The sequence below is a fragment of the Lepisosteus oculatus genome, chromosome 1 (assembly GCF_040954835.1).
Source record: "Lepisosteus oculatus isolate fLepOcu1 chromosome 1, fLepOcu1.hap2, whole genome shotgun sequence".
Taxonomy (NCBI): domain Eukaryota; kingdom Metazoa; phylum Chordata; class Actinopteri; order Semionotiformes; family Lepisosteidae; genus Lepisosteus; species Lepisosteus oculatus.
The window spans coordinates 2436962-2464410 of record NC_090696.1 but is presented as its reverse complement, the minus strand read 5'-3'; positions in this window follow the sequence as shown (position 1 = coordinate 2464410).

The window sequence follows — 27449 nt, the reverse complement described above, 5'->3', positions numbered from 1 at the left end:
TTCTGGGCTCAGCATTGGGAGATGGAAGCCCAGAAGCCCGCCTACCAGTGGGTCCTGGAGTGATCCGATGGCATCGGCTTCACCACAGCATCCTGACCATCTGGGTCCGGGGCTCGGAGTGCCGGGCCTCGTCACCCTGTTTTTATTCCCCTTCCCTGCACCGGATCCCGTTCTGGTTTTTAACCATGTCTTTTTTTTGTATTGGATGGATCACCCGGCTCTGGACTTTTGAACTTCTCCCTGGATTACCCCCTGGACTCCGCTGGACTTGTTCGCCCTGGTTCCCCCCCCCGAGCACCAGTGCACTGTTGTCACGCCCCCCTGCCCAGTTCCTCGTTGTCTCCTCCCCATGTCTGTTTCCACTTACTTCCAGATTATACTGTCTGCGCAGAGTCCTGACCTACGCATCATTACAAGAACCTTCTGATGATGTATCACAAAGGGCACCATATACTACATATTGTACAGTATGTATACAGTATATTCTCTATACTTCTTCACTAACTGTGGCCGAAAAGCTGATCAACACACTTGTGTTCTCTCGAATTGACTACTGTAATGCTCTACTCACTGGGGTATCTAAACCTACTTTGAACAAACTGCAGTATGTCCAAAATTCAGCAGCCAGAACCAGGTCTAGTGAAAATGATCACATTACTCCTATCCTGGAGTCCTTGCACTGGCTTCCGGTCAAATTCCGTGTAGACTTTATGCTCACCTATAAGTCTCTGCATGGCTTGTCGCCTCAGTACCTGTCTGAGCTATTATCGCCCTGCTCCCCACCTTCGCTCCCTTCCCAACCTTCGCTCTACTAAATCTGCTCTCCATACTGTCCCCCAAGCCCGTCTACATTGTATGAGTGACAGGGCCTTCTCCTGTTATGTCCCCAAACTCCCAAACCTTCTCTAAACTCCTTCAAATCCAGACTCAAAACCCTCTACTTTAGAAAAGCCTTTACTTAACTGGTTCCATTCTTCACCCCTCTGCTTTTCTTAGTACCACCATCCACGGTCACCTCTGTATATTGTAATTGTGTTTTATCATGTGTATTCTTTCTATTTATTGTTGTTGTCATTCTATAAAGCACTTTGAGAAGCCACCTTTAAAAGCGCTATATAAAATATAGTTTTTTATTATTATTATTATTACTTTTTGTATATGGTACTGTATATTGTATTATGTATGTAACACGTTATTGTTTTCTATTGTAAATAATTGAATTGTGTCATATCCTGTCAAAAAGAAGCATTCTCAGCATTCTCATATAAATATTTATCTCAACACACTTAGAATCAGCATAGAGGAACCCAATTACACAAATCCATATAAAGATAAACAATAGCTCTTTAAAACCATTCAGTGCTGTACAATATTTGTCTAATGGGAGATACCAACCTTGCTTTTTCACTGGTGAATCACAGTGATTGTGCATCCTGTTAATAAAATTTGAGGAACTGTTAGTCATACACAAACAGCTATAAACTGCAGAGAGGAAATAGACAGATAACTGTTAAAAAAATGGGACACCTTCATTTCTCCTCCATTTCAGAGTGTGAAAGTTATGATGTATTTGATTCTCTTGCAAGATGCCTTGCTACTGCCACTTTGAGTTCTTGCATATTCTGACTTCATTTTCTTCAAATTAGATTTAAGTCTTGACCAGTAAAAGAGGTTAAGATTTAAGACTTCTGAAGTGTTGCCCAGTATGTATTATATGGACAGATTTTCTTCTATATAAGCAGAACAAATATTTCCTTAAACTTTGCAATTCCTTCTGCTGTTGCCATCATTACTTAAATCTCCACACTTTAAGCTGTTCATAACTTTTTTAAAAGTTTATCTTGGCCTCTTCAGCCCGCAAATCTTTGTTGCAAAACTCTCCTGGCTCATCTTTAGACATCAGAACAATTTCTAAAGCCTGGAGAAGGTGATGTCATGGCCCAGACATGCACGGCCACCTCTGGAACTGTCTGACTTGTCTTTAAACTCCGCTTTCTGGTGTCCAACTAAAAGTATGTAGAGAACGTTACTCTCTTTAAAAAAAAATCTGTAAAGTTGTTAATATTTCCAAAGTGCCTAAACTTAACAGGACCTTCAATTAATCTGTGCTTAATTCTCGTTACTGTATCTGTGACATCAGGTATACAAAGGAGCCAAGACCAAACTGCCTCAGAGAGATGTCTACCTCTACATAAAACATGTTCTTTAACAAATCTTCTAATTTATGCTGAAGGTGCTGTAGGAGGATGTGGTTTAAAGAGATGTTGAGGAAGTGAAATAAGCGATAGACTTACATTAAAATGACAATAATTTAGTGCTGAGAGCTGTCCATAGTGCTGAATGTATCTCTCTAGTAACACTTAGGAATAAGCCCCTATGGTTTTTGAACTCATTATGGAATTCATTATGATTATATTGAAATTCAGGATGAGTACATTACACTTTCAATTTTCTGCAGGTGTTTAAATCCCTTTTGATATTTTACTATTCATCAAGGGTCCCTGTTTTTTGATCAGGATGCTCAGCGAGGGGGAATGGGGGCGCTGAGGTTAGCAGTGCTGGGACCCTGGGTTCAATTCCAGGTGTGAAGTGCTGTTTGTATGATCTCCTCATGTTTCCTCCAGCTGTTTTCTCCTACAGTCTGAGAACATACTGGTGGGGTAATTGGCCTCTGGGAGAACTGGCCCTTGGTTTGAGTGTGTGTGTCTGTGTTTGTACACGTGTGTACTCAGAGCTGGACTGGTGTGTACCCAGCCTTGTCCCTAGATACAGTAGGCTCTGACTCCCCTGGGGCCCTGAACTAGAAGTAACAGTCGGAAAATAATAGGATGTGATATATACTGTCCTCTTGGCAAGTTTAATACATGTCATGTATTAATAAAACTTTAATAACTTTATTGATTATATTAATAATATTTCTGTAATAATTAAAAAATTCAGAAGAGCTTTCGAGAGCTTTTTGTATATTGAATTGAATCACAACTTACCATTAGAGAGCCCTACAGTATTTGCGGCAATCCTGAACACTGACCTTTCATCCAGGCCTTCATTATAAGGCTTTAAAACAGAGAATGTGTATTGGTGGTTCATCACAGCTGATTGCACACCATTCAGTGAATACATACGGACAGTAATAAAGATTATTTCAGGAAATGAAATTAATGGGAAATTTAAACAAATTGCAGGGACAGCCTTGCTTCAGCTTTTAAGACCTGATGAGATCAGCCTACAAGGTGGAAACACTGCGGCACTATGAGAACACCCCAATAAATGAATTATTTAGCACATTATGTGCTATTGAAATTATATAGGACATAAATTATATTAATAACACTCCTTAAATAAATACAAACTGTATTTAAAATTAATTTCTGTTTAATCATGAAACCTGTAATTAGTTCATATGCAATTATGCACTAAAATGTTTTACAGACTTCCTATGAGACTTGATTTGCGGATTAAGTCAGTCTCACAAATACTTTTTGTATCAGCTCTGAACCTCTTGTGCTTGGTTGTGTTTTCTGATATTTATATCTCCCTGCAAATTTTAGATTTCAATAGCGTGGCAAAATTCCTACAGGATTCTGCAGTTCTGATTTGTCTTCTCAGTCCTTTTTCAGCTGAAGGGCCTGCTACCAGAAAATCTAGTTTTATTTCTGGGTTTCATGTTCACCTTTCATCTTATGAATGACATCCTTGGATCAATAACTGTAGCTATTGATTACCTAACAGTCTAGATAGGCCAAATGGCCCCCTCTCCTTCTGTTATTACAGTATGTACGAGGTGGGATCTTTTTATTCGTCTTTTTATGGCTTCGTAGTTTGATGCCTTTCTTAATTAAAAGAGGTAATTTTCCAGAAAGTAGTGTTGGCCTATTATAGTTTGTTGCATCTGAGGGGTGTTGTTGAACTTGTGAACAGTGCTTCAGACCGAGAAACCGAGGAGGTTTCTGCTCTTTAGGAGGGCACATGTTCTCTTGTTGGTATAACAAGGCTCATTTTGTTATAATCCCACGGAAACAGCAATATTACAAACCTGCTGGTTGACATGACTAGCCTTCTAGCTCAGTGAACTGTGGGTTTGACTGTGTATTGTGTGAGTCTGGGTGAACAGGAGGATGCCTGAAAGACAGCAGGATTAATGCCACTCATGGCACTAGGACTCATTTTCTGTCTTGCATGTTTGAGTTGTGATTGTTTGTTCACATTGTTTTTGCATCCAGGTTTTGCCTTCTGTTCGTGGTGTGTCCCATTGCCATAACAGGGTTTCCAAGCTAGGAGCATGGTTTTCCATGGTTCATTAACAATGTGTAGTTCCTTTTAAATGGATTTTAAATGTAAATGATTGCATTGGATTGTGTTTGCACAGCTGCAGAGAAGTACAGTAACAGAGATTTTCTTGCACATTCAGGATATTTCTCAGATTTTTTCTCCTAATGTTGTGCTTAACCTGCAACCCTGGGCTTCACATAATTCACTGCGCATGAAATGATAAAATATAAAATTAGCCTTGAAATGGGTCCACATTGTATACATGAGATCCAAGACTATTCTGTTGAAGTCACTTTGAAATGTGAAGATTTGCCAACATCTGGAAAACTAGAGTTTCGACTTCTGAAAGTGTGAGCTAATAAGGATGTTTTAAGACACATACGGAATTAACACATTAGTAAGGCTGAAAGGATGAAGCACATTTCATTTTGAACGCAATGATTTAAAAACTTTCTTCTTTGGTAAGTTTTCTTAAACCTTAAAAACACGATTCCTCACACTATGCATGATGTAGAAGTCATGTTGCAGTATCTCATGCATGTTCTTTGAACCACTCCAGTGGTGGCCTTTTCTGTAACATAAAGGAATACTGTATGTCAGTGCTAAAAGGAACTCTTTTAGTAATCTATAGATCCACATATTTTAGAAATCTGTTGTCTGGAAAGGAGTTTGCTGCTTTACATGTGAACTTTCATGTGGAAACTGTGGGGGATCACATCTTGGGCACCCCAGTATCAAGTTGGGGGCACATTTACTTTATACTCTATATGGAATCAAAAGATACGCATTTTTAAAAATATCATCAGAGAGAAGCTAATACTGAAAAGGGGTAAAAAGAAAAACTTTCCTTTGGCAGCACTGATCATTGCAATATGTGATTATTACTTCACTGGCCCTACACTAAAACCGTTCTTTCCTCTTGGCTTGAGTAATGATATATTGCAAGTCTAAACAAACCCACCGTGGAGAAAAGTGAGATCAGGGACTCAGAATCAGCTCCTTCTCAGCTCAGGATTCTCTGTCAGCCCTTTAACCAATGCTCAGAGTGTCAAGGAGAGCAGCAGATCTCAGGTGCTTTAGACACTGAATAGTGGAGTCCGATCGGAGAGCTGTGTAGAGGCCCTGTTAGCACTGTTTATGAAAAAGGTCAACGCAGTATGTCAGCTGATGATACACATACTGTAGCATTAAACAAATAGCTGGTACTACAGCAAGAAAAAGGAAAGATTTATTCATCAGATTTTACCAAAGGTCACGGTTATAAATACATTTTTAAAGGTTCTGGAAGTCTGTTTACAGTTATGGAGATGGAGTGAAATGATTCATTATGATGTGTAACACTACACTTGTTTGGAAAATTACCCCAACTTCCGCGGGGATGGGGAACTGAAGCACCCCTCCCTCTCCCTGGCCCATTGGCCTCTTAACACCAGTTTGGCAGCACTGTGGTCGTTTTAACACACAGCACTGGGAGCAGCTCAACATGCTTGAAAGGTTATTGTGTTTGAATGAAAGGGGAAAAGCTATTTGCTCCCCATGAGGGATCGCTGCTGTGGACTGCACATGTTTGAACATGTCGTTTCATTTGCAGTGCCCATTTCCCTCTCAGGACAGACACTTGAGTAAAAGCTAATCAACATGCCAGATAAGGTGACTGCTGCTGTATAAGTGCTCTTCCTCTGACTGTCTCCCCTCCTAGAGATAATACAAAGGTGGCCCAGAGGCTGAAAGGCACTTCTGAAGCATTGTTTTGCACACTGAACTATTTATTTGTTCAAGAAATAAATTGCCAGCACTCAAAGTATTGCCCCAGATAGTTTGAAAATCAATGTTTCTTTCTTCTGCTCTTTTGGCTCTGTATCCAAACTGTTTTTCTACAGATTCCATGTTAACTTTGTTGTTTTTCTGAAGATTATAAACCTCCACATAACCCATCACTTCGAAAAACTTACAGAATTTACAGCTTTTTAACTTGCCTAATTTAGAAAAAAAGTTATATTAATGCCAAATATGTTCTGAATGCAGTGAATATACTGAACTGTCTATCATATTTAGACTCAGAAACAGAAGAGATCAGCCTGTAGACCCTGTGGCTGGCCAGTAGCTCTCACCAGGAAACCATAGGCCTTGGCTGGTTGAAATCAAAGCAGGCAGCTAGATCAGTGTGCTCTGATTGGCCGGGGCTCTGGCCATTGTAGCCTTTTGGTCAGGGGAATCTGCCCTTTCTTGGCAGAAAGATGACTCTGATCTCTAACACACGTGTGTCTCTCCAGCACACATGTCCAGAGGTGTAAAGAGCCTCCACCAAACTGTAATAAAACTCTCTGCTAAAAGGCCAGAGCCCCATCTCAAAAGAATTTAAAACTATCATCACATACAACAAACTATACTATTCTCCACTCCACATTCTCCCCCCCACATGTCCGGATGGTGCCTGAGCTGGGCACCATCTGAGTTGGATCACCGCCATGGATACAGCTATTGTTTAGGAGGATTTGCTGGTCTACAGAGAAATGCATGGAGTACTGGCACACTGGAGGACATGATGGAATACTTACAGTAATACTCCACATTTAGTATTTTTCTAGAATTGTATAATGTTAGCATGCCCAGAGGGGTTGGGCAGTCAGTTGACCTTGGACCCCTAAAGGTTTTTGTTCTCCTTACAGAGGAGATTTTGGTTCCTCTCCTCTGTTGTCTTCTGGTCTTTTTCTCTTTCTGTATTGTAATGTCATGTACTGTCACACAGCTTTGTTAAGTGCCTTAGGGCAACCTTGTTGTGAAAGGCACTATATAAAAATAAATTGAATTTATTTGAACAACACAACATAATTCTCACACCACATTGAACACCTCTTCAGGCTTTAGAATCATCTTGACATTTTGTGCGGCCTTGTGTTGTTTTATGACAAACTTGGTTTCGGACCCCTAAAACCTTCCAGTCTCAGCTGGATCTACCCTTCCCACCACATCTCTCTCCCAGTTTGAGCTGTAACCAGCAGAGTCTTTCACACTGTCCCTGGGGACATTCAGGTCTTCCACAGACACAATCACACCGCTGTCTGCCCATGGGCTGGCAAGGTGAAAAACCTGCACTTTTAGGTAGTGGAACTGCTCTGACAAAGCTTGTCATGCACCTGTTGACCTGCTGCGAACAGCAGCATTGTCTTTAATAATTGCTCCACAGGCAATAATACCAGCCAGTGAGAAAAGGCAGGAGTAGAAGAGGCATAAGAAGGCGTGGCCTGAGGGTCAGAGGAGGAGCACTTAACATGCAGCTGCACTGGTGGGGAAGAAATGAAGGAGGAATACAAAGTGCTTACTGCTGAATTATTGCAAAATCTTGCGTGTTATTTTTTAATAATTGCAATAATTATTTTGCTTTTTTAAGTTATTTTCCTCCTTAACATTCTTCAAAAACACAGGTAAAAGCTGATTTTACCTTTAAACACTAGGTCTTTATAGAGCACAATCACTCCAAATGTAGTGCCCTAGCTGGTAAACAATCAGAAAATATTTATTTATACCCTTGAAAAGTTACTGTATAAAAAGTGCTTCCCCACCTAACTATATACTGTAGACCCTCTCATTGAATATCATTTTGTGCAAACATTTGAAAAACAAAAACCTCTTTGCTTTTGCTTGACTGTTCGATTGTATGATACAGTAGTTTGTGTGAATCAAACCATTATGCTCTGTAGTCATTATTTTCTTATGCTTATTTGCACAGCTGTGAGAAATGTGTGTACACCAGCACTTTCCGAGAGGTTAATTAGGCTTGTTATACAATTACACCCTTTGTTTCTTCTCTCTAGAATTTCTAGTTCCACATTAAAAATGACATTATAAAGATCCACAAACTCTGGCCTTCTCGTCTGGGACTGGGGGAATCGCTCAATCCAAATACTTGCTTGGATCAAAGACCACAACAGGAATGGCTTTATGGGCTGTCTTGGCAGAATGAATCCTAAGAATCATCTTCGAGAACAATGCTACTCCTACAGCTGTGAATGCAACAACACCTGGTACTTCTACTATAAATGCGTGTCTACTTCATTCTGAGGATTGGTGACTCAGAGTGTCAAACTCAGGCTGCTCCTGGTGCTCTCAGGGCCTCTGATCCCAAACCAGCTTCCAAAAGATGGACTCTACACTCCCAGCTGCCATGTTGAGTCAGTCTTCCCGATTAAAGAAAACACTGCAGTGCAGAATAATTTGAGTAAGAAAGGCTCAGAAAGTCTTACATTAAAAAGCCATTACAGTGCGGTTCGGATTGAAGGCCACGTTTGTCTCCATTTTTTGCAGAACATCTCCCCCTTTTCAGTACTAATCCCTGATTGTTACATTCTGCTGAATCCTTTTCTGTCTACCTCCATCCCAGTCTGTATAAGAGATCTTCTCAAACTATTTTGCAGTGAATTGTGACAAGAGAACATTGATTACAGTTCAATAAACTAATATGGATTTGTGAATAATATACACTATACTGTATAAGAGAACTGCAGTTGTGTGAATTGATCACTGCAGGGTGCAGCAGTGTGGAGTCAGAGTGACACCTGGGCTCTGGATCTGTATCTGGAGAAGGTTATGGGTTCCAGCTCCAGGTGTGTTGCTGCTGTTGTACTTTCAGATTGCTTCAGTAAACATCTGCTGTGTAAATGGGGTGTCCCTAGGCTGTCACTGCCAAAGAGAATCTGTTCTTGCCTGGAGAATTGTTATTAGAAAATTGTATCCTATTGTCTTAGCACTACTTTGTGATGGATCTCAGGCAGAGCAGGGATTTAAGAGTCAGGGGATTCACACAGCCTGGGTTTCATTGACCTCTACTGGTCTGCCACTGCTCTGCAGACAGGATTGCTAGGAACATTGTATCATTGCAAACACCAGAACCCTAAAGGCAGAGTTACTTTTACTACTGCACTGGGGGACTATTATTACTGCACTGGCCTTTGAATTGCTTCAAAGGTGGGTTGCATTCTCTGTTTCTTTACTTTTAACACCCTGAAGTAACAGGCTTCAGTGTGTTATGGATTCAGCCTTTATTCTCCTTTACAGATGGTTATTGCACATGCCCAGTGTCTATAACATGTACCTACAGTACACAGTACTCTGAATTGTTCTTTAAAAGATTACAATGAGTGCCTGATAGCTGAAGTGTGAAAGTTACTGTACTTACATGCTTTATATCCCAGCAGATCTGTAGAAAAGAGTCAATAGCATTAGCAGACACTTGATATATGTGTGTGTTCCTGATAAGACTATTAAAAATTCCCTTAGCTTCAGAGAAATATTTTTCCACTGAAAATCCAGGATAAATTATACTTTTATGTCAGAGTACAAGATTTACAAATGAACTTTGGTGTCACCATTGAAGCAGCAGCTTATTCACTGGATTACTCTATTTTTACGACTAGATTTTTCCATGTTTCATATGTAATGTTAGTCATATTGATTGTAGGGATTCCAGAAACTGTTAACGAGTCTTATGTGAGTGTTTTCAGTGTTATTTTGGGGCATCATGCAGTCCAGATGTTCTTCTGAGATTTGTGGAAATGATTTTGCGGTAGGAAGTTCTGCCAGTGAGGAAAAGGGTTATAAAGCACAAGGTTTGGGAGGGGAGCGCAAGTGGCTTGAAGATCCTGAATGAGTGATCACTGCCTGATATTAACATGCTGTTTCTTTTTTCTGTCGTACAACACATGCTAAAGACATAATCCATTCTTTGACGAACAATAGCCCTCAACCTGCCCTTTTTGGTCATTTTAAAGCCATACAAAATTGATCTGACTAAGATTTAATCCCCGGTGTTACAGATTTTTTACTCTGACAAGTAGAATCCATCGTTTTCGTTTCAAGGTGTGAAAAGGTCTTTGCCACCTGAAACAAAAACCTGTATGGCTGTTATTATACACAGATCTTGTAGCAAAAGCCTGAAGATGTTTCTGTGTTAGAGTCATTTCATAGGCTTAAGTCTTTCACCTCCCCACAAAAACAAAAATACTGTGTCAATAAAGTCGCAGCTGCTGACAAGACCGGACGTAGGAATAATTGTTCAATATGTGCCATGTGGTTTCTTTGGTCATCTAATATACTATAAATAAATAAAGAAAAAGAGAATGGAGCAGAATAATACCTACAGTATACTTCTAGTGGCTTTTTCAGCCTGACAAGCAGTGGGAGTGGTCTAGTGCCAGTGAAAATTCAACATGCCTTCCTGTTGTGGGATTTCTGTCTGTGCCCTGCTACTGGGTGCTGTGGCATCTCTCGTCTCGCTCACACACTCCAACCCACTGACTGCATGTCAGAAGCAGGGCTGTTGTCAGCAAGGGCATGCTGGGATTTCCCAGGTGGGTTAGCAGTAGTGCCAAGTGACCACTATATAGAATATCAAACACAAGATTTCCCCAATGTGGACAGACAGGTGAGATGTACTGTACTGTGAAAAGGGGCTGGGCGTTACTTTGATCTTTGATTTAAGAAACGGTCAAGTTGTTTTGAAATATGCCCATGCTGTTTATCTCTGTAAAATCCTCTGCAGAAATCCAACAAATTAGCTAAATAATGTATCTATTTTCTGCCAGAATGATGTGCTTAAGTATCAGAATGTCTCAAGGAATATGATATGTTTAGTTAATAAAGAAATCTGCAGGAAAAGTAGTAATGCACAGTCCATTATTTTCTTTATATTAAAAGGCAACACATATTAAAAGTTAAAAATGAGTTTTTCACTTGGTTCACTGACCCAAGTAACTAGTGGGTGCTACTGTACATTAAGTCTCAATTTTCAATTTTCTAGATCAAGGGGACTACATAAAACTATGAAATTGCAATAGAAAGTTATCAGAAGCTTACTAGCAAAAACACAGATGGTGTTCCAGAACAAAAATCTGTGGAAAAACACAAGACAGACATGTCACCATACAGTAACCGGATATGTCCAGGAGTTTGTAAACAAGGAAATGACTACATTGACCACATTGGTGAAGTGTTACTTGACACTAAATCATCAGACTTTAATATGAACACTGCTCATTCTGTTTCTTCAGAGAGGTGAAAGATGGGGGAGAGCTGAGAGAATGCCCTGAGACCACAAGTCATGGGAGGAATGTCACATGTAGCCCTGTCCATGGACAGGTACAGCTGATTATGCCTCCTTCAGGCTGTCGCCACACTTATTTATCCAGTTATTTATCCAGAAAACAAATGGCACAGGATATCTATTTGTATTAAGGACGTGAAGTGTTTAGTGTTAATATTTAAAGGTGTACTGTATGGTGCAGTGTTCATCTGTTGTTTAATACTGTATATGTGTATATGTTTCTAAACATTTCACTGAAGTGCTCATGTAGTTTATTTGACTGCAAATTAAACATACAGTAAGTAATACAAGAGCTTCTTCAAAGTCACTAGTGCAAATGATAAAATATGAGATTATGTGGCATCTCATAAACTTTGGTGTCATGGTGTGAAGTGTGTTCTGCTTCACTTCACTGAAGCTCCTGTGTCCTGGTTTGGATTCTGAGCTGGGGTGTCCCCCCCCATCCTGGGATGTGTGAAGTTTGCACTTTCTTCCCATGTCTCAGTCGGCTTCGAATTTTTTCAAACTCCCAAAGACAAGGTGGGGCGGTCAACTGGAGTCACCCATTTCTGTCTGTGTACTGTATGTGTGCCCAGTGGACTTCCATCTTGTCCAGTGCACAGTCCCACCATGGGCTCTCTGCTTCTGGGATGAATGGCATTCTGATAACTACTGGATTTAAAGCCAATATATCATAATAAAATGATACATTTGTGGAAATGTGCTTGGTTAAATGCTAAAGTAAACAGAAAATTCTCAAGACTAACCCACGATAAAGATCCATTTATTAAAGCAAAAGCATGTTCTGTCATTTACAGTGATTGCATTAAACTGTCACACATGAGTATTGTGCTGCTGGCACAGCTGGAAGTGGTCAAACATCTCTAAATTATAAAGTATATAAAAACATCTTCCTAGTACATTTTTTGTGTGAAACAGTGCTTTTCCAAGGCTGACTTAACTACCAAGGTGAGGTTTTATTTTGTGCATATTACAAAGCATGGATTAATCTTAAGATGCTCTGTTCTACAATGTTAAAATAAAGCAGAGTTGCAATTTTGCTGCATCAAGGTTATTGTCTGTTTTGCCACAGAGACGTTTCGGACACATTTGAGGTTCAGCTTTCAGTTCAACCAGACCCCTGGCTCCAGACTGGCTCCATAGATTCCTGAATATAAAAAGATCCTAAATCCTGATTGTTTTCCCAGTTCAGGTGCTCTATCAGTTATCGAGTCTAGATGAAAGAGACCTACAGTAGCATCTTACAAATAAATGGCTTTGAGTTGCAGAATGTGCAATACAGTGCATCATCCTTTTCTAGCAGAAATCAAAGTGAAGGTCTGATACTATGACAATGCAAATGTGCATACTGTACTGAATGTGTACAGAAAGTATATGATTATGGCATCACCAATGACGAATGTTGATTATTCATTTAAGTGGGAATATTTAATACCCTAAAAATTCGCTTATGGTAAGTGATTTGTATCATGCCAGAAACACATCTCAGATTGCCTAAGAGTACAGTAGCTTTGCTGAAGAGACTTGATCTAATCTCCAGATGCAGCTGACTTACTGTACCTGCTCAATCAGTCACTTTCACATCTCACTAATTATTCTGACATTTTGTTGTTGCAGCAGTAGTAACCCAAACTGTGCTATTACACATGTAAAAACAATAGACTTCTTCATCAAAGAAGATGTTTAACACTGTCCAAGATGACAGCATTTTCCATTTGAGGTTGCATTGCAGGGACAGCCAGAGGTTACAGTGTTCTAGGACAGCTCTGCCAGGACAAATAAACAAGTCATAAAACCGTATACTCCTGTTTCTGCACAAAAGAAATAGTGACTAATGAACAGGCTTCCTTTGTCATTTTTAAAACCTCATATTAGTGGTGGCCAGCCTCATATCCTTGTGGGACAAGACACGTTTTGGGAGTCTCTGCACCTGATCTCTTGGTAACATAACCTTGAATCAAATCTTTCTTAGGGTACAACTACCGAGATAGTCCACAGATCACTAGTTTTTGCTTATGCAATTGTTCCTTGTAAAGCACTGCTGAATCTCTCTAGATCAGCCTTGCGGAAGTCATATACTTCTGCAAATCATATTTTGGGGATCTGAGCAAAAACACAGTTGAATTCTGCAGCTCTGAGATGCAAATGGTCCTGGTTTCTTAGCTGAGCGCTGACCTGCTATTCATAGAAAACGCAGTGTTTTGTCACCCACTGACTATGATATAAGAGCTGCTTCAGACCCTACATCTGCTGCAGGGAGTGTTGCCGTGTTTCCAGCTGGGTTATAATTATGATATCGTAAGAATTTATAGTTCTCCTCTGAATTCTAAATATATCCTGCAGCACAAGAGAGTGCAAACCAATATAGACAACTTTACACACACAGAGAAAGATTCCAATTTTTGTAGGTTTTGGACAGGCCCCTGGTATCTCTGCGGTTCTGTCCTGAACTCCTGCTGACCTTGGATCCATTTCCTTGTATTGCTTTGTTTCTTGTGAAGAGCTTATCTCATTTCGAGAAGCCCCTGCTGCCAGCAGCCAGAGAGCCAGAGTTTTCCCCCTCTGATGCCCATGGCGGGCAGCTGTGTCGGGGTTTGGGTGGTGTGAAACTCATCTCATCTCTGAGGAGATCGGAGGGACTGCTGGCTCCTGCAGCCGCCAACAATTATCTTGTGTTCTGCATGAGTTTTTGATGTTTAACTTCCATTTTGTGTTACTGTTCTTCTCAAGATTTGGCTGTGCCAGTGGCATGCTTTAACAGGCTGCCGTAGGCTGCAACAGGCTGATCTCCAATCAGTTGTTGTGGTACAAATTTCATGTAAACTGTTTTTTCCTTCTCCTTCTTATCTTGCAAACCATCTAAAAAATGAATCTTTTGTTTGTTAATGTCTGTAAAATCAATACACCTTTCTATCCATATTGAAACCAGGAGCAAAGGTTTACAATGGATATTTTCAGGATCTGAATGGTTATGATTTTTAAAAGTATTTTTATTTTTTATTATTTTAAAAACAAACCAATAAAAACATTAAGATTTTTAGTACTCTTGACATTTTTAAGAAATAAACTTAAGTATCTGTAGTGGTATGCAAACTTAATATTGAATCATGAACTAAAAAACAATATATTACTCTGTTTTCAAAGGAAACTTTGTTCATTTGGACCATTTTCTATGAAGAAGTCACAGCCTACTGCTGTGTGTTCAATGATAAAAATAATTGAAAATCATTTTTCTCATTGAAAATGGTTTCTTTTACTTACCACAGCATTCAGAGAGGATTTTTAAATGATTTATAAAGAGTATTTTTATACAAAATCTTTAGAGTTATTGTTTCAGTAGTGCAGCATATACTGTACCTTCAGTTAACACTTCATATACTGTCCTGTATAGTAACTTACTGGAAGAAAACAGTTGAATTAAGCCACTTGGTTTTGCAATGCAAATCTGTTGTTACAGTGGGTTTTGAAACATTGGAAACTTCTGAAATGTTCAGATACCTTATTGCTAAAGGAAACAGAGTCCTTCCATACAGTATGTAAAGGCAGTAAAGTATTTGATATACTGTATAAGTGTTGCTCTTGAGGAGAAAAATCGCCATGTGGCTGCAGAAAATATGACAAGATGAACATGAAAATAGTGATTTGTTTGTCATTATTGATTTGGAGGTAAAAAGAACATCTGATGAATTACAATCCCTTTCTTTTTTACTAAGTGGACTACAGTATTTCCATTGGATGAATATGAAAATGGTAGTTCATTCAATTTATTTTTGTTTGCGAGAAACTCTTTAAGTATTAACTTTTAAATATTAAGGATTCGTTTTTATATTGTGCATGTTTTACAGGTGGTGAGAGGTTGTGAGAACACCAGGCTATGAACACTATGGGCTATCTGCTACAATATAATATCACGTTCACTGTAGCCGAGTCCCTGTTCTGGTGTGAACATGAGAACCTGAAGTGTGGCTATCAGTGCTCCTCTGAACCACTCTATTAGAGAAAGATTTAATTGTTTTCTTAGATTTCTCGTGCGAAGCATTTATCACTGTCATAAAAAAACAAATACCAAAGAAAGATTTTCTCAAATAAAACTTGAGTCAAATAAAGCTTTGTATTTATGATCATTTTTTTAACTTTGAGGTTTCCAGTAGCCTTTCATTTACCAACCTCAAAAATGTAGCCTAAATACAGACTAATGTGGGTTTTATTTATTTATTTTCTTAATTGGATTCTACTGTTTTTTTATGCCAAACCTTGCTGCTACAAATCTCCCCTTTGTATCACAGTGATCCATGATACTCAAGGCTGACCTGTGACCAGCCTGGGGAGCCTCTTGAAATGAGAACAAAGAAAAGCATGGAAGACTATTAAGGGAATGAGGGGACTGCCCCTCTGGACAGTAACTGCTATTCTGTTCTTCAGAAGGTAAATATTTTACAAACATAAAACGTTTGCAGTGTCCATTGCACTCTAAATTAGTTTTTTTTTGTGTGTGCAGGTAGCTAATACCTTCCAGAATAATTCTAATTACAGCCACAGGTCTTTCTGGGTCTCTACCAACTTTGTACACCAGCTTGGTGATATCAGTGTTCAGTACATGATGCCAGTGTTACCACCTTCTAGACCAGTGGCACTAGACAGCAAAACCAGGGCTGAAAGTGCTGCACTGACAGCCCAAGGGAACATAACCTTTTGCTTTTTGAACAGTGAAGACAATGAGGAACCTGATCCATCTAGTCAAAATCCTCAAAGACATTGACAAAATCGACCCAGTGGATTTCTTCAGAATAAACTGTGGAACAGGAATCAGAGGGCACAAGTGAAAACTAAAGTAAAAATGCATTTAAAACTGAGAACAGGAGGGAGTTCTTTGCACAAAGGGTTGTTGTAATTAGGAACATGCTATGTAAAAAACCTTAGGGAACATCTGGTTTGTCAAACATAACTTCATCATAACTGATGTACAACATATACAGTATATTATCCAACATTTCACAGAAAATAATTAGGCTAATTGTTTAATCGACTGCTCAGTCTGGAACAAAAACCAGAAGATACTAGGCCCTCCAACAGGAATGTAGTCTGGCACCAGTGATCTAGATTGATCCTACCTGTTCTCAGAAGCTAAAGAAGGATGGATTTTTACTGAATCTGTGCTGGACTGCGAGACCTCCAAGGAAAAAGTTGCTATAGTATTGTAAGTAGTGCTGGTGAAGCTGAAAGTGGTGATCTTCCCCAAAAATAAAGAATTTCCCAACTAATGCCCCAGTATGATGACAGGCTTCTCTGTCACAACTTGGGATAAGATGTTAAGCTGAGCTTTAATGATTTACTGGTCATTAAAAATCTCAAAACACTGTTTGGAAGAGTAACGGACCCCTGTATTATGGTTAAATTCCACTCTGGAAATACAAGCTCTGGCCTTCCTAAGGTGTCGCCTTAATCCAATAGGTGAAGCAATTTCTCAGTTCTCTCCCTGATCTGCTGTGCAGCTGAGTGGTGGGAGGTGGGAGCTGCACTTCATTTCCAGGCACAGTGGATGGGAGCCTCCTGCATCCCAAAGTTCTTTGGGATGAAAAATACATTATGAAAAGCAAGGAAGTTGTCATGAGAGCCTGCTCAGACTCTCGAATGTGTTGTTTAGGACCCTGTGCAGATGTTATAATCCGGAAGTGACTGGAAGACTTCAGGGCACAGTCCAATATCCAAAACCAGGAGGTCCATCCAAGATGACAACAAGAGTAAAAACAGGGAATGGGGACATGGAACCAAGAACATGGAAATTAAAAAAAGGGTAACGAGGCCGGGAGCACAGAGCCCCGGACTCAGACAGACAGGACTCCAATGCAGAGCCGAGAGCCCAGGACACAGGTGCCGGAACTTAAACTAAACTAAATACAAAAAGGTAGGAGCACCCTCTAGAGGAGGGAGAGACGATCGTGACAGAAGTAATTTATTAGTTACTGTATCTTACTTTTCCTGTTGTTTCCATCTGAATTCATTCTGACCACCTATTCCAAGATAAGAAAATAACTATATAGTTTAACTTAATAAGTCTATGTAGAGTAAGAATACCTTAGATACTGACTCTGAACCTGATCATTGTGCATTAAAAGAACAAAAACGACAAGCCCATTCCTTCATGGATGTGTAAATTGGGATTGGTAAAAGAATATAGCATCAGTCTGGGAACAGCAAAGACTGAAGGCTGCAGGCGACAGGCCTACCCACTCATTGTGGGCGGCCTTTGAAGTAAATGTTTCACACAAACAAGAATCGTGGTGGCATAGCGTGGGGCCATCATGCCATCCGCATTCTGGGAAACAGACCCTGTGAAAGCATGTCCCCCTTACCAGTCGTTCCGGGAAGACGTTTCTGACTGCTGAAGCCGAAAGTGAGGCAACAGAGGTGTGGCTTGGGATGAAAGCCTTCTTCATAACCAATTTGCCAATCCTTCACAGCTCTCCCAACTCTCCCTCCTTTAAGTTTTGTGTGGGTGAAAAGAAAAGGATTCTATTAGGAAATCTTTCCTGAGATTAGCACAGTATACTGAATTTGGACATTGCTGTTGATGAAAACATCAAAATGTGCAATGTATCACATGTCAAAGATCACTTATTACCATCCATTCATCCCTCATGCTCGGTTTGTGTTGCTTCCCAGTACCGACCACGGTGATCTGACATGAAGTTATCCTTGTTTCATCTCATTGACCTCAAGTTCACCCAGTCAAATCTGGAATAGCACTACCTACAGTATAATATAATACCTATATTACCTTCAGTTATTGATTTTTGGTTAATAATCAGTCGATTAGGGTTATTGATTATTATTCTGTGAAGCAACACAGCAATTTAAAAATTAAACAACAATTAAGATCACAATCAGGAATCAAAGGAAGACCATAGAGGTTAAACATCTCACTGGATTCAAAGTATTTTAGGTGGAAAAATAAATATATGTGATGAAATGGCTGCTTCCATTCTTGTTTAAAACAGAAATTCTAAAGATGCAATTGAAGATATGGATCTTTAAAACAGCAAATCAGTGAAATAGCAGATAAGTCGTGGAAAGGTTGGGAGGACCCTGTCCTGAGTACTGCACGTATGAACAGTTCAGCTTCACCGCATGTTGGTGCCTTACCAGTTAAAACAAATGTGTCACTGTGAACAATTAGGGTGTACCACTGGGGCAGAATCCTAAAAATAGCTCGGACACAGTGCCAAGACAAGATTGAGTGAACTCACACAGGGAATGCTGGGAACAGAGATGCCATCTGCTGAAACAAAAATATGTAATTGACCCCACAAAGCTGCTCAGACTTCAGCTCTTGTCTGCCGCAGTGCTTGCAGCCAAGGGAACAGTATCTGTTTTAAAGTTTGTCCTCTTGAGGAATTAAGTGAAAGAAGAATCAATTGGTTCCCTGCAAAGTGGTCTTGGAGCCACAATCAGAGCTGGGCTTGCTGCCAGAAGGCACTGTTTACAGACATCGAGCCAAAGTTATATAAAGTGAATTTGGGATCTGTAGCAGATCCAGAGTCCAGAAAACGCAGGCTGATGGCACAGAGGTACAGTAGGAAGAGGTCATGTACTCCTCCAACAACCCCCTCTGCAGTTTTTCCAATGGGAACGATGTTGTTTTCCACTGCAGAGAATTTGAAAGGACTTTTTTTCCCCTCTGAACTTTAACCACATTAATGATTCCATGTATTTTGCCTGTAATGGCAACAGCAAACACAATCCCTTCCTGCTCGCATTTTTGCAACTGTGCACAGTCTCTCACAGCTATTGTGACAAGTTCTGTTTTCAAACAACTTTCAACTCAAACTTTTTTAAAGCAGGGCTAGACAACTACAACAGAAAATAACACGTGGAAGCTCATAAGAAGAAAAGATTTTCTGAAGATGATAGAAAGCATCTGATCATGCTGTCACAGTTCCTGCACATCAAAAGCAGCTGGTGCTTCAGATAAAATATGCCATGCTACAGTATGTACAGTGTGACTTGTAAATCACCACTGTGAGAGGTAGCAGTCAAGGGCTCAGGCACACTGTCAGATAAGCTAATGTATGTCCAGAAACATTTTTGTCTCAATATCCAAAAGCCTCTAGATTCACCCTGAGTGTGTCTATGTCAGAGTCAGTCAGGAGTAACCTTCATGTGGAACTGTCTCTGTGTTTAAAATGGAGTAGCTGGCATGGTGTGCTTTAAGAGGAAGAGAAAGTTTTCACCCAGACTGTGTCTCAACCAGGACAGCCATCTGACCTTGTCTAGATTTCTGTTCCAAAAGAGCTCGGACTAATTTAAGAGGAGAGAAGAAAGTGATTTAGACTAGAGCTCTTGTAGGGATTCTTGAAATAATTGGATCAACTGGATGAGAGGGCAAGGCAGTGTCTGACAGCCATAAAATAGGACAGCTCAGGAGTGTGCAAATCTCCCGCAGGCCCTGAGAGGTGCTGGCAGCTAGTCCTGCAGGTTCAGAGCTGAGCCCAATAACTAATCTCAGTGAGTGACGAAGCAGTGGGAGATGTGGGATGCTGTTTGTGCACAAGATGACAGTGTATCATGTGCATGGTGTACACATTAAAATGAAAGTGCTGTTAAATTAAAAATGTATGTACAGTATAAATCTAAATAAAATTATATGAAATACTGTACATATTGTAGCAACCTGCACCCTCATGATCTCACCCCATCTGCCCCATACTCTCCCCTTTCCTGCCTTTTCACTCAATTAAAATGGAATATACTGTATAATACTGCTCTTACATACGCACACACTCTCTCATTTGTTTGTTCATTTTTTAAATTCTAAGTGTTTCTAAAAAAATTCAGACAAGGTTATATTAAATTTAAGTGCTCAGCTTAATGGGCCTTTGCAGTATTTATTCTGTTTCCACACAGAAAATGTGAGTGTACACTCCTGTACATGTACATCATGTTCTGGTTCCTATTACTATTGAAATACATTGATTCTTGTGGAGTCCTATGTTGCCTCTGGTAATAGTCACATCCTCCAGTCCCCATTCAACCCCTATTTCCATTGTTTCTTATGGGAAATGATTCTCCGATTTGCTTAATCTCACTGTTTTACGGTCCCCGTTAAGAATTTTAAACATCGACCCCCTTTATTCATGCTCCTCGGGATCAGTCTCATGGGCGATTCGCTGAGCGCTCCCTGGGCTGTCTGAACTTCTCTGTTAGGGCGCTTTGTGCTCAGTGGGTGTAAACTCAGGGCTTAGGAATTATGTAAAAATTACATAAATATATCAAACACATACTGTTGTAAAATAATATTATGTTATAATAATATACTGTATATATATCTGTAATGACTGTTACATAATACAAAACAATGTTTCAGTGATTTTACTGGAAATCTGCCAATTTTGCACTATGGACTCTGGCTTTAGGGTGGAGTTTCAAGGAACTTTTACAGCCATGGTCACAAAAAGTCAGTGGCGTAAAAGTGGGGAGACGTTAAGCGACGGCCATCTGTACTCCATGTAGGTTAGAGCTGAGAACCCCACAACAAAGAAAATTTATTCCAAATCAGTGAAATCTGAGGCAATTTCAGGAGAGCTGCCAAGATAAAGAGCTGACTTTCTTCTTCCAGATACCCAGTAGAGTTGACCCATTTGACAGAGGGACCGCCATGCTCTTTGGAGCAGAAAATTAGCAGATCCTGCAATTAAAGGAATATCTTATATTGAACCATTCAACTTAAAATTTAAAATTTAAAATGAAAACAAAACCAAAAAAAAAACAGTTATGGTTCACAATTCATCGGCAGTAGTTGTGGTGGTGAGAGTGGAATGGGAACCAGAGAAAACCTGAAACTGATGTAAGGAGGAGTTTTCATTTTTATAATGGAGGTGCCACCACATCTCTAATTTTATTCAGGAGCTACATCAGTCTTATGTATGAATCTGCTGAAAATAAGAGGAGATCCAAATAGCCAAATAAGAAAAAGCTGAGCACCACAATTCAATATGCATATTGAATTCAGGCAGTGATCGCAGTAATGGGGTTTTAAAAAAATAAGGATTCATTTTGACAAAGTTATTTTATACTCAGACAGTCTGCTAAAGTTAGCAAATAGATTTGAGACCTCGGGAACAGAAGTGGAATTATCAGTGAGAACAGAAGAATGTCATCAGCACAGTGAGAGATGAAGGGACAATGCAGAACTGGTCTACACACAAGGGGTGGGACTGTTGAGCAGGATGCATATCCGACTTAAAACTGAGGGGCCAAAACCCAAGCGCTCCAGAACAGCCGGCCATTCCAGGAGATCACATACCTTCTCTGCATCTAAACAAAACATTGTACAAGAGGACGTCTTTCATGAGGGGTTCAAGCTAGATCGGGGAAGAGGCACCATATGTCATAGAAACAAACTGGCCTTTCATAAATCCTGTCTGGTTCTGGTGTATTAGATGACATATTGTCATCCACTTAGGACCTGTGCTGATAGTTTAAAGTCTGAGATCAATTATAATTACTGCGTACTGCTGGAACATCCTAATATGCCTTTGCATTTTTTAAAAAGAAGCAAAATTAGAGCTGATTTTTCAATCTCTGTGAAAAATCAGCTGAAAAAATGACAGAATATACCTTGAAAGTGCCAACTTTGTCCCACACTGCTAGATTTTCTCTTCTCATAGATTGAGGTGTGTTTATCTCCTGCAAAACTGAGGCAATTTCACCAGGCTAATGAAATGCCTTCAGCAGTATAGAGATGTGAACAGAAACAGAGACAGAGAATGGAGTTGTGATTCAATAATCTGCTCAGGGTTAGAGAGCACAACATAATCACTGCCCATAATTGACATAAAATCCCATTTATAATGGAAAACATGTCGAGAACTGAACCTTTTTACTGGAGCAATCTCAGAGAAGTTTATTGCATAAGGTGCAAAGACAAGACTTGAGCTCTCAACCTTCCTGTCATATGTAGATACTGTACTGTACCTCATCACTACTCCACAATGCTGCTATGTACAGTATCTACTGCAGTCTTAGTCTCCTGGACTTGTTCTGTTTCTAAATGCAACAATATAGTTTCAACAAAAAAAGCTTATTGTTTTAGATTTCGAATAAAACAAGAAAAAAGTACTCTCCAAATAAATCATTTAGAAACCTTGCAAAAAAGATAGTAACTTTCAGAGTTATTTCTCTTAAAATCGATACTGTACATTTTCCGAAGCAGGTTTTCAGAAAGACTCGCTCTGATGTAAGTAAGAATTAACTGCCAGTGTTTGGCTCAAGTGATTCCTGGAACTGTATCAAAGGAGCACCTGTCCTGGTCAGTTATCTGGAAATATATCAGTGGAGGTCACGTGATGCTGAAGCGAACATTTGCTCATTATAAAGGTATAATTTGTGTCTACATGAAAAAAAATCATTTTACATGTTATTTCTCAGTCGCTAAGCATCACACACATGTAAATCTTATGCAAAGATCTGGAAGTATTTAGAGGCAGAGAGGAGAGTGTATTCACATAGCGAAAAGGTGTCAAGTTAAAGTCTTCTTCTTCAGCAAGGGAATATTACAGAAATTCTGTGAATTCAAGTGAGGACATTCTTGGAAATAACACTGTAATGTTAAATTTAAAGATGTTCAAAAACAGCAGTAAAGGACAAGCTTCAACAGTAAATGGTGATGGATGTTATGGTTGGAAGAGATCCTTGGATCAATTAGCTACTGAAACATCTACAGTAAAGACTAACTCAGTCTCCTGTCATTGGTAACTGTTTGCATGCATTCAGGTGGATATACAATATGTAACATGAATTACTGTACATCATATTCAATAGCAGAATAGCAGAATATGCATATGCTTAGCATATTCTGAAAGTATGCTTCAAGCCAGGATATAAACACACACCCGTAAGCCCAAACTAATGTTCTTCAGTCTTGCAGAGGTGGTGCAGCTGTATAGTAATACACCCCAAGGAACAAATAGAGTATTACAATCGCAACATATTTACATATCACCAGGTTTGATTATCTGATATATAAAATAAATGAATATCCTCCACTTGGGAAAGCACATACATAAAAAAAAACAATGGCTGTGTCTGACAACAAAAAGCAATTGGCCCAGACCATAAACAGGGCTTTGGTTTTCCGCAACACCGCAGCATGTGGGTGATCTTCATACAGACCTGGGGAGAAAGGTCACTCAAAACTTGCAGAGGGATTTCTACCCAGGGGTGAAGGCATGTCTGCTTTGTATAGTGAGGGAAGAATAATCCAGAAAGAAGAAGAGTAAGCCTAATCATTCTGAAGTGGTGCATCAAATTCCCTGGCCTCCTGAAGCATGAGCTGCCAACCAATGTAGTGAAGTTTAAATATGATGATCCAAGGCTTGATTCAGGGCCTCTGTGCTCGGAAACCCTCATACATTCTATGTGCCCTCATGATTCAGAGGGGTCTGGTGGTCAGTGAAAAAAGCCAACATGGTAGAAATGTTTGCAAGAAAGCAACAGGATCATCTACCTGACTTGTCGACATCTGGCAGGTTGACAAAATGTAAGTTAGATCAGCATCTACTATCCTTCACTTTAACTAGATAGATTTTAAGCAGAGAATGTACTTTGCAACGTTTGTGCTTAAAGAAGATTTTAGTAATGATTTTTACTTTCTAAGCTTGTCTATCTTCAAGTATCTGATTCTTTCACTGTTCCATGATGCATGAAAGCAACAGAGCATCAGCAATTTTCTCTTATTGTAGCAAATAAGACCATCAGCATTAAAGAGATCAGTTTTGCTGTGTGTTCCTGAGACAGCCCACAGTAAAATTCCTCAGAGAGTAGAGGTGCACATTAGAGGGCCAAGGCAGCAGTTGCCCCAGTAAGTCATCAGAAGAAAGGCTAGTGTTCCTGTTCTGGGTTTCTTGCCATTGGTTCCTCAGCTGAGAAGGAGGTATCTGGCTCCAGGGATGAACATTTTGCTTTAGAAGGGTTTGTGGACTTTATTAGCAACACATAAATGCAGGAAACTGAAATTGAAGATGTAAGTTTCAGAGAAATGGGCTGTGTGATGTGGGAGCTATGGCACTTGGAAAGAAACCACTGGACAAATTGTACCATTTTCTGAAATACCAGGGAATTGTAGCAATGTATCCAATGTAGCACTGTTTTCTGAGTTCAGCATTTTCATTTTCTTTTCTTTTAGTAATGCTTACACCTGTGAATCAGGTGCAATCATATCCTTTGTAAAGATGTTTTTGTATCTTTTGACATATGTGGGTATGTGAATGGAATAATTGAAGTGCAGTGTATTGTTCAAGGGTACAATGTCAGTTCTCCATCTGGGATTTGAACCCACACAATTCCAATCATGAGCCAAAAACCCTAACCACTTTTCCACACAGCTGTTGTTAGCCATAGCAACTTGGCAGAAACTCTCTGTTGTCTTCTGCTTCCTCCTCTTCTGCTTCTTGCATCTTCTGGATCTCTGGAACTCCCAGCATTTACACCTGTCCTGAATTAACCCATCCACTCTGACATGAGGAAAGTAATACCATATACAGTAAGATCACTCCATAGTCTCTAAAGCACAAGAATGCACTTTTAAGTTAAAGAAACAGTAGTGATTTTAAGTAAATAATAATAACAATAATAAACTTTATTTTATATAGTGCCTTTAAAGGTGGCTTCTCAAAGTGCTTTACAGAATGAGAACAACAATAAATAAAAAGAATACACAAGATAAAAAACAATTACAATATACAGAAGAGACCGTGGATGGTGGTACTAGGAAAAGCAGAGGGGTGAAGATTGGAACCAGTTCAGTAAAGGCTCTTCTAAAGAAGAAGGTTTTGAGTCTGGATTTGAAGGAGTTTAGAGAAGGTGACTCTCTCTCTCTTCCAGAGCTTGTCTCATGATGTCAACAGTTGTGTGTATTGGGGTCAATGAATAAAATCAAAAGATATCTTTTATCCACAAATTATTGCTGCTTTTGTTCACATATGGATGCAAAACGTAGACGTTGAACAATGAGGAGTCAGATAAAAGAATGGGCTAGATCACAAACAAATGTATGTAACATCCTTATAAAGCTGAACATACTAAACTGGCAATGAGCAAGACACATTGCAAAAACAGTTCATTATTATGTGAAGGAAATCTGAACTGGTTCCCAAAATCCGACACAAATTAAGACCTTCTGTAAGACAACAAGATGAAATCAATAAATTTGCAGCATTATGTTGGATGATGATGAAGGGAGATACTAATTTATGGAAGAACATGAGAACAGTTACAAATGAGAGGAAGCCAATCGGCCCATCTAGTCTGTTTGTTAATTAGTAGGTAATAGTCTGGTGGACTGGCACGTGTCGCACTGTGGTGATAGAAGCATGGAGAGCGTCCCCTAGTGGTCTGTCAGATGTAGCGGTCTTGACTCTTACTAGTTGCGTTCATAACGTCCCTTGATAAGAGTCTTTAGAAGGCCTTCACTCAGCTGTAATCAATAAAGATTGAATGATGATGACCTAAAAGATAACCCTATGTTTTAAAAAAGAACAGACGTACCACTTCATAGCAAGGACACAGTGGGACAAGTGATAGGTTACTTAAGACAATGGTGGCTTGTAAGTCCTATATGTGCACTTGATACCTCAAAGCCCAAACACGTTGAAATACAACTACAGGCTGTACATCTGGAGGATTGCTTGCCATTTTTAGGTGACCTAATAAATATTTTTTTACCTTTATATTAAATCCATAAAACAAAATCAATAAAAGATGTTTTCTGTGGTAAAAGGAGAAACCTAAAGACTCCCACAAAAAATGATCTTGCATTGAAGTATTTAGATTACTGTTGCCTCCGTCACTTTATGAAGCTCACAAATTAGCAGTGACAATCGTCTAACGTCGCTTTTCTATGGACGATCCACACTTTATTGAATTCCCATCTGTCATTCTCCAACATGCCTGTTATTTTTTTAAGTAACTTTATAACAAATAAATAAAAAGTGGTTCTTGGTGTCTGGTACTTGTGGGAAAATTCTTTTGTTTTGGGGTTTGTTATTCTTCCAGGGGTGGTGCTGACAGCCATGGATAACTCCTTGCATTTTGCACTGATTCGGAAGATGGAAGAAATTTATTTTATTTTTAAAATATGACCTTCTTTCCAGAGCTTAATGTTTGAGATATTTTATCCCTAAAGTCTTGGATCAATTGCCATAAAACTCAATTAGCAATAATGCATAAGAATAAATAAAATCACAAGTGTCTCTTAAGGTTAGAATTTATCCTGGTGTTTGACTCCTCCTAGCCCTTTGCAAATGAACTTCCAAGAAATGGTTCCCAGCAATACAGCTGAATGTACAGTAATCTTAAAGTGCTTACTGAACAGCTTTGGTTATTACATACTCAATGTATGTGCATTATAATATTCAGTTTTATTTAATAATAAATTTCAGTTTTAGTATATTTTCGTAATTAAGCACTAATAAAGTTTTATTGAGATAATTTAAGAATTGCAGATGATAAAAAAGGTTACAACAAGGGGAGCTCTTCCAGCCTGTTTAGTATTTAGCAGCTAATTTATCCAAAATCAGCCAAGTCTTTAGCCAAGGTAATGGCTGTGTAGCCAGTATTTAAATTCAGTAAAGATATCAAAATAGGATTTCAGATTGAAAAAACATGCAAAGAGTACAATCAGACTTGGAAGGCTAACAACATAAAAAAATATCAAACTTAACTGAGACACCATCATTAGAATTCTTGAACACAAAGAATCGTATAAATACTTGAATACTACACATGCACAAGCACAGATGTTCACTTGGAAGTGAACTCAGAGCTGGAAACATGATCACAGCAATTAATACCCTTGCAATTCCTGTTGTGTCATAAGGTTTCAAGATCGTAAGTTTGACATTAACCAATCTATGTTCTAACAATGCATACTTCCAAATATGCATCACCTGAAAGTACTCAGGCTATTCTTTGCAAGACAAGACAGAGGATTCAAGTTGAAAACTCATAGAAGAGAACAGCTGTTGCACTTCATTTGATTCTTTATGAAAATAAGTCTGAACATCTCCATAATAAGAATACT